General features: G+C 45.7%; 1 long non-coding RNA gene across 1 annotated transcript; it reads right to left on the bottom strand.

Annotated features, from left to right (window-relative positions):
* Nucleotides 1-36: 36 nt before the first annotated feature.
* Nucleotides 37-1,027, bottom strand: LOC130530379 (uncharacterized). The gene is made up of 3 exons (XR_008951822.1): nucleotides 862-1,027; nucleotides 322-442; nucleotides 37-231 (listed from the first exon to the last, which is right to left on the bottom strand). It is a non-coding gene; the product is annotated as an uncharacterized LOC130530379 (long non-coding RNA).
* Between the last annotated feature and the right edge of the window lie 6,970 nt (nucleotides 1,028-7,997).

Here is a 7,997-nt window from a genome sequence, read left to right as displayed (position 1 = left end):
TCAACTACACGGAAGTCAGCTAATTTCTGCTTTCTGCCAATGCCTTCTCTTTGGCTACAGTGTACCTTGCTTCCACCATTGCCTTTACAGTTTTGCGGCTTGGAATGGAGTATGATGGGTCCAGGATTTTAATGAAATTTTGGAATCCTTCATCCTCAATGATAGAAAAAGGCTGACCATCTTTAACTATCATGTCCACCAAGGCCTCATCCAGCTTCTGTTTTCTGGACACTGTGGGAGAATGGTTGCTATATGAATACGATACACAACATCTCCAATAAAGACACACACATACATATATACAGTATATATTTAGCTTACCGTCAGGATTTCCTGTGTTGGCAGGGTCATGATTGTCATCATGCCGAGCACGCAAGTGTCTCAGCATAGATGATGTGTTGTTGCTGAAAGACAACTCTTGTGTGCATTGCAAGCACCGCACCTACAAGCAATTGTAATTTTGAGACCCATTTAAAATTAAAAATACAATTCAATTATGGAAACATAAAATGTATGCTATGAACTGCATTACCTTATTTGGTTCTATGAGATCAAAATTATCCCAAACTCTAGAACATCGCTTATTCGTGTTACTCGCCATGAAACTTTCCAAAATACGCACAACCCAACACTTTTGAAGCATAATAATGCATCTTATATAGCTGGTATGCCATCAAATCACTCAAATCTGTCTGAAACATTTTGAAGCAATGAAGCGCGAAGCGAAACAGCTCATCGGTCACGTGACACTGGTTTTTTGATACAAGCTCCGACACAGTGTTTCGAATCACTGCGCTTCGGGAAGAGTGACACAAGCTCCGAAGCCTCGGTATCATTTGCCCATCACTATGGTAAACTCACCAGCCTTCCGTCCCTGACTATGACTTCTGCCTCAGCGTTTCTGGTTCCTGTCTGCTCACCCGGTCCTGACTTCTCCGCCTGGCCCCAACTTCGCTGCTGCTCATCCCCAGTCTGCTCTGCTACATCGTCGGCCTCATCTCCTGTAAGCCTCTCTCTGTCACTCCTGCCTGCTGGAAACTGCTCCGCATTCCGGCTCTGCTCAACCCAATCCCAGAGCCTGAAACCCATAGACTTTGTGTGGGCCCTGAGCCTGAAGAACGGACTGTTTCCTGTGTTTCCTTGTCTGCCTGAGTTCCTGTTTGCCTGTGTACTAATAAAGGTCACTACCAACAGTCCCAGCTTTCCAGAGTGCTGCTTTTGGGTCCAAACTGCACCTGTCACGAAAACTAGTTTTGCTCAACAACTGAACATGGAAAAAGTAAAGCTTAACACAATACAATATATAATTTATTATTATACATATGCAAAATCGAAATTCAAATAAAAAAAAACACATCACTGGCATTCAGTTCTTTTATTTGCAGCCGTCTGAATTAAATTTCAACAGTAATCTTTTGCCATTGTAAGTAAATGTAATGTAGATCTAATGCCTTTTCATCTCTTCTACTTTCTGGCGCCTTTGAGTCATTTCCAGGTGCTTGTCTTGGTGTTGTGTTTTATAGTGTCATCTGTTGTTGTTCTCCTTGTAATGCTCATTGGCTCTACATATAAGACAGACAGGTCCGTCTTTCACATATCTAAACAGATATTCTACCTCCTACCTGTTCAGAAAGGTCCAATTTTCTGTCTTTCCTTTAATCATTTTTCAGAGGGGTAGTGTCAGAATTAGCATTAGCATATAAGATTGCTATGACTACTTCCTCTTTCTTAGTGGTTGGCAAGCCACATATTAGTGCATTACCACCACTAACTGATGTGGAGTGTGAATTTTCACACCAAAACACCAGCAGAGCATTCTGGCATTTGTAGTATTAGCACATGCGCTTTAAGATTAAGATTAAGATTAAGATGGACTTTATTCATCCCCGTGGGGAAATTGAATTATAGTAGCAGCGAATGCAGAGTAAAGAGACAGAAAAAAATAAATACAGATAGATTAGAATGTTATAAGCATATATACAGCATATATTATAAGCATATATATAATATATACATAATATAATATATACATATTATAAGCATTATAAGCATATATACATAAATATAGAATAAATTAGAAATAAAATTACAACATAAACATTACACAATTATTGTTGAGTTGGTTTGAGTGAATTGTACAGTTTAATGGCGGACGGCAGGAATGACTTCCTGTACCGTTCCTTGGAGCAGCGAGGCTGCAGGAGTCTGTTGCTGAAGCTGCTCCTCAGTTTGTCCACTGTGTTATGGAGGGGGTGGGAGGGACTGTCCATGATTGTCCGCAGTTTCAACACCATCCTGTCCCTCACCACCTCGTCCAAGTTATCAAGTCTACAGCCAACAACAGACCCTGCCTTTTTGATGAGTTTGTTGAGTCTGTTGGCATCCTTTGCTTTAATGCCTGCACCCCAGCACACTGCAGCAAAGAAGATGGTGCTAGCCATAACAGACTGGTAGAACATCTGGAGCATCCTGCTGCAAACACTGAAGGACCTGAGTCTCCTGAGGAAATAGAGTCTGCTCATGGCCTTCTTGTAGACAGCATCGGTGTTTGTGGACCACTCCAGTTTATTGTCCAGCTGAACACCCAGGAACCTGTAAGATGGGACTATTTCCACGTCCTTCCCACTGATGCAGACTGGGGAGGGTGGGGACTTGCTTTTTCTGAAATCCACCACCATCTCCTTCGTCTTGGTCACGTTGAGCTGCAGAAGGTTCTCCCTGCTCCACCTGACAAAACTCTCCACAAGGTCCCTGTATTCATCCTCCTGTCCATTCTCCACACACCCGACTATGACTGTGTCATCCGAGTACTTCTGGAGATGACATGTCTCAGAGTGGTACTGGAAGTCGGCTGTGTAGGTGGTGAACAGGAATGGGGAGAGCACAGTTCCTTGAGGAGCTCCTGTGTTGCTCATCAGGGGGTCAGACACACAGCTCCGCAGTCTCACAAACTGTGGCCGACCTGTCAGGTAGTCCTCGATCCAAGAAACAAGGGGAGCATCCATCTGCATCTTCTCCAACTTAGCCCTCAGCAGTCTTGGCTGGATGGTATTGAAGGCAGAAGAGAAGTCGAAGAACATGACCCGCACTGTGGTGTTTGGTCTGTCCAAGGATGAGTAAGCCCTCTGCAGCAGGTATATCACTGCGTCATCAACCCCCACCTTGGGCTGATAGGCAAACTGCAGAGGGTCCTGAAAGGGGCTCACCAGAGGTCTGAGGTGTGACAGCACCAGCCGCTCCATGACCTTCATAATGTGGGAGGTCAGTGCTATTGGCCTGTAGTCACTCGGTGCCACAGGATGGGTCTTCTTTGGCACCGGGACCAGGCAGGATGTCTTCCAAAGCACTGGGATCCTCTGAAGATGAAGGCTCTGGTTGAACAGGTGCTGCAGTATCCCACACAGCTGCCTGGAGCAGTTCCTCAGCACTCGTGGGCTGATGCCGTCCGGTCCCGCAGCCTTTCTCTGGTTGAGCCTCTCCAGCTCTCTCCTCACCTGGCCAGACGTGAAGGATAGTCCTGTCGGGGGGATGGGTAACATGCTGGGATCCATGTAGGGTGTCAGCAGGGGGGAGGGGGAAGAAGTTGGCAGAGGTGTTAGGGGCTCTGGGAGGTGTGAAGGGGACCCATTGTTATCCAGAGGAATATTGGGACAGCTGGGGGAGGGGGAGCTAGAGTCAAACCTGTTGAAAAACTGGTTCAACTCATTGGCTTGGTCCACGTTCCCATCAGCTGAGCGTATTCCTTTCTTCTGGAAGCCAGTGATCGTCCTCATCCCACTCCAAACATCCCTGGTCTGGTTCCTCTCCAGTCTCTCCTCCAGCTTCTTCCTGTAGGCGTCCTTGCTCTCCTTCAGACTGCGTTTCAGTTCCTTCTGTACACTCCTGAGCTCAGCCGGGTCCCCAGCAGTGAAGGCCCTCTTCTTCTTATTCAAAAGGGCCTTCAGGTCACTTGTCACCCATGGTTTGTTGTTTGGGTAACAGCGTACCTTCTTGGTGGGGACGGAGTTCTCAGTGCAGAACTTGATGTAGTCGGAAACACAGTCTGTCAGTCCATCCAGGTCCTCACCATGTGGTTCACAGAGAGCAGACCAGTTAGTGGTCTCCAGGGCATCCCGCAGACAGTCCATAGCACCATCAGACCATTTCATAACAGTCCTCACAGTGACTGGTTGCTGCTGAACCACAGGTGTGTATGATGGGGAGAGCAGCACGAGATTGTGGTCAGACTTGCCTAGCGGAGGGAGTGCAGTGGAGGTGTATGCATTGGTGATATTAGCATACAGTAGATCCAAAGTCTTCCTGTCTCTCGTGCTGCACTGGACATACTGGTGGAATGTAGGGAGAGTGGACTTAAGGGAGGCATGATTTGAAGTCACCTGTGATGAGGATGAAGGCTCCGGGATGTTTAGTCTGCAGGTCAGCCGTGACAGAGTGGATGACGTCACAGGCCGAGTCCGCTTTACCGGTCGGAGGAATATAAACGGTGATGGCGATGACGTTAGTAAACTCCCGTGGCAAATAGTATGGACGGAGTCCGATAGCAATAAGTTCCACGTCGGGACTGCACACGCGCTCCTTGACGTGAATATGCTCCGGGCTGCACCACCTGTTGCTAACGAACACGGCCAGTCCCCCTCCTTTCTTCTTACCGGCCGCGGTGGTGTCTCGGTCCGCTCGCACAGTGGTGAAACCAGCGATCGTCACATTAGAGTCCGGTATCAGTCCATGGAGCCACGTCTCCGTGAAACACATGATACTGGCCTCTCTGTACTCCCGCTGGGTCCGTGTGAGCGCCTCCAGCTCGTCCATCTTATTCGCCAGGGACCTGACATTCCCCGTTATGACCGCGGGGACGCAGGGTTTAAAACGTTGCCTCTTCATCCTCTGTTTAACTCCAGCCTTAGTCCCTCGTTGTTTCCTCCTCACCTCCTTAGGGATTTGGGGCTTCTCTCCGACCACAAAGGATGGTGGTCTTAGAGCCATCAGCTGGTCGCGTGTATAGACAATACCGCTCCGCTTCTCGGCACAGCTGATGGGGGCCGCGAATAACCCAAGCACCGCAAAACAGAGAAAAAAGTATTCGAGCCTCCAAAACATGGTGTCTGAATACTCCAGTTGAAAATGGAAAGAAAGAAAGAAAATCCAAATAGAAAAGAATGTAAACAAGTATAGAAAACACTACGAAAGTTTAAAAAGAACAATTAAGTTTAGGGAGCTGCTACTACTGGCTGCCGCCTGAGACAGCGCCATTTTAGATTTTTGAGATTTAAGCGATAATACTGGCGGGCCAGCTCTAATAGTCAAATGGTATGGCTTTGCGGGCCAAATATAATTACATTGCGGGCCAAATTTGGCCCACGGGCCAGAGTTTGACACCTATGGTCCAGATGAAGCAATCTCATCAAGAGATTTTCCTTTGTAAACGTCTGTCCCCAGTTCTATTGCCATCAACACCTTGCTCATTTTTGTGAGATGGAGCGTGTTTTCAGTAAGACGATAGTATTCACGATGAATGCGGATGTCGTGTCCCATGAATTTGGCAAGCTGATCCAGTTCATTTTCTTTGAGATTCATGATTTGACTCAGCGACGCTACATGTTTCCTGAGCCGAGTCGATGTTAGTGTTTCTGGCCTGCTTGCCCCACTCATCCCAGCATATTTTCTCAGGCAATCTTAACCACGTAGATGAGATTCTGAGTTTTGTCTGGCCAAGATATATTCATTTGTGTCTGAAATCCCATTTTCGTCCTGTTTTTCAAGTAAAAAGTCCAGGGAATCAGTCATTTCCCTTGTAAAGAGAACAGGGACTTTTCTTCCTCTTTTTCCTCTTATCACGAGTCGAGTAAATGCTCGTCTCAAATTCCGTTCGAGTTTTGAGAGACACAGCATCACATCCTTATTCCATTCCTGCATTGATCTTTTCTTGTAAGTCACCACTAGCATCTTTGCTACCTCACCCTGCCTCCTTCTGTTAAAAAGAATAATCTGTGAGTGGAGACATTCACTAAGGGTTCTGTAGGCATTTGGGTTAGGCCCATTCAAAAGTTGCTCTTTTGCCTCTTCTTCATTAGACTTCAGAATTTTGTGATCATTTATTTTTTGTTCCATCTGCCTTCTTCCAAATTTGTTCGGGCACGGCAAGACACATAGAGGCCCCACTCAGCATCAAGTAAGCCCAAAAAGCTCCTGACTCTGCCAACAGCTGCTTCATCTTCAGCTTTTACAAACTGTCCTATCAGAATTTCACTCACTGACTTCAGTGAGTATCCCAATTTAATAGCCAGAGATGGTGTGATGTACCTATACTTTGATCTGGTAAATCCAGAGGCTTTTTTTGGCTGCTGCCACTGCTAAAGAAAACTTTGGTGGGAACAAAATATCTTGAATGGTCTTGATTTTGGGATCAAGGGACTTGACAGCAAGCACAAATCTGCCCAACTCCCTCATTCTTTGACTGACATACCCATCTTTGGAAGGGTCACTTCCATGTTTTTCCAGCAGCCTTTCACCAAATTCACAAATGAGAGGATCATTTCTGACTTCATAGGAGACATCATCCACATTCATTCTGTTGATTACTGTAGTACACCTCTGCGATGACTGGCCTTTGCTGAGGAGAAGAGCTGAAGCAGAAGCTTGAATTCTCCTTTTCTTGGGTTGATTCCCCCCCCCCCACATCATTTCTAATCCTACATGATTTCACATGTTTCCAAAGAACATCTTTTAGGAAAAAGACAACAAATGTTACATGGCAGATAATCATCTGCCTTTGGGTTTAGGTCCTTTCAAGGTTGCCAGAAACAATCTCACCCTTTTTTTCTTTGAGTGCCACAATGTTGTGAAAATAATTTCCCTTATTGCGGAGCTTCTCAAATAGGTTTTTGCGTTTTAATTGAACATGGTGGCTGACACATTGCAAAGGCTACTTCCTCTACCTTCTTGTCTTTAATTTGCAGGTGTCTGGCTAGTTTGCTTTGTGTTTTTTTGCAGGAAAGACAATGTATTTTGTCCCATCTTCCTTTTGGTCCTTTAGTGCAGCTTTTGACTGTTACCTTTGACTCACTTTCCTTGCGTCCTTCAGTGGCATCAACATCTTCGAGTGCATCACTTCCTGATGAAAAATGATGTAGGACTCTGTAGCATTCTCTGGTCCCCTCCCCAATCTGGCCAGCGATGACATGTTTAGTTGCATGTTGTCGCTGGCTGTCAGGGTGGTGCCCCGAAAACCAGGTGTCCATTGTAGACAATTGGAACAGTTTTTGGGGAAAACCTGGTTTGATTAGGAGAGACGGTGTCCATCCCACCAGGAATGGTGTCTCTCTCATTTCTAGTAACTTGGCCAATTTTATTAAAGTGACCTGACAAACCAGGGACCAGACCAGGATGCAGAGTTGTAGTCTTACACACCTGTCTGCTGCTTCCATAGAACCCTCATCCGCCAACAATAACATATTTAACACGATAGAGGTAGTCTCTGTTCCACGGTTAAAAGTTCACCAAGCACAGAGCAGGGCAGCGGTCAATCACCATAATCTTATTAAAATTAATACCAAAGCACAAATTGGAGAAACTAACATCACAATTAAATGTGGACTATTAAATATTCTTTTGTGTAAATCCCTGTTAGTGCACGACCTGATAGTGGATCATCACATTGATTTATTCTGTCTTACTGAGACCTGGCTTCAGGAGGAGGAGTATGTGAGCTTAAATTAATCTACTCCTCCTACCCATCTGAATTATCATATTCCACGTGTTACTGGTTGAGGAGGGGGAGTGGAAGCAATCTATCACTACAAGTTATTAATTACTCTTGACATCTCCCATCCGAACCGGAAGGCAGAAAAGCCACTTTTGTTTGCAGTTTTATATCGGCCCCCTGCTGGACCACATTCAGAGTTCCTATCTGAGCTCTCTGACTTCTTATCTGACTTGGTCCTTAGAACAGACAAAGACATTATTAGAGACTTTAACATCCATGTAGAAAAGGGGTGCCC

Source organism: Takifugu flavidus, chromosome 8 (genome assembly GCF_003711565.1).
Source record: "Takifugu flavidus isolate HTHZ2018 chromosome 8, ASM371156v2, whole genome shotgun sequence".
Taxonomy (NCBI): Eukaryota; Metazoa; Chordata; class Actinopteri; order Tetraodontiformes; family Tetraodontidae; genus Takifugu; species Takifugu flavidus.
This window is presented reverse-complemented; position numbering and strand designations above follow the sequence as displayed.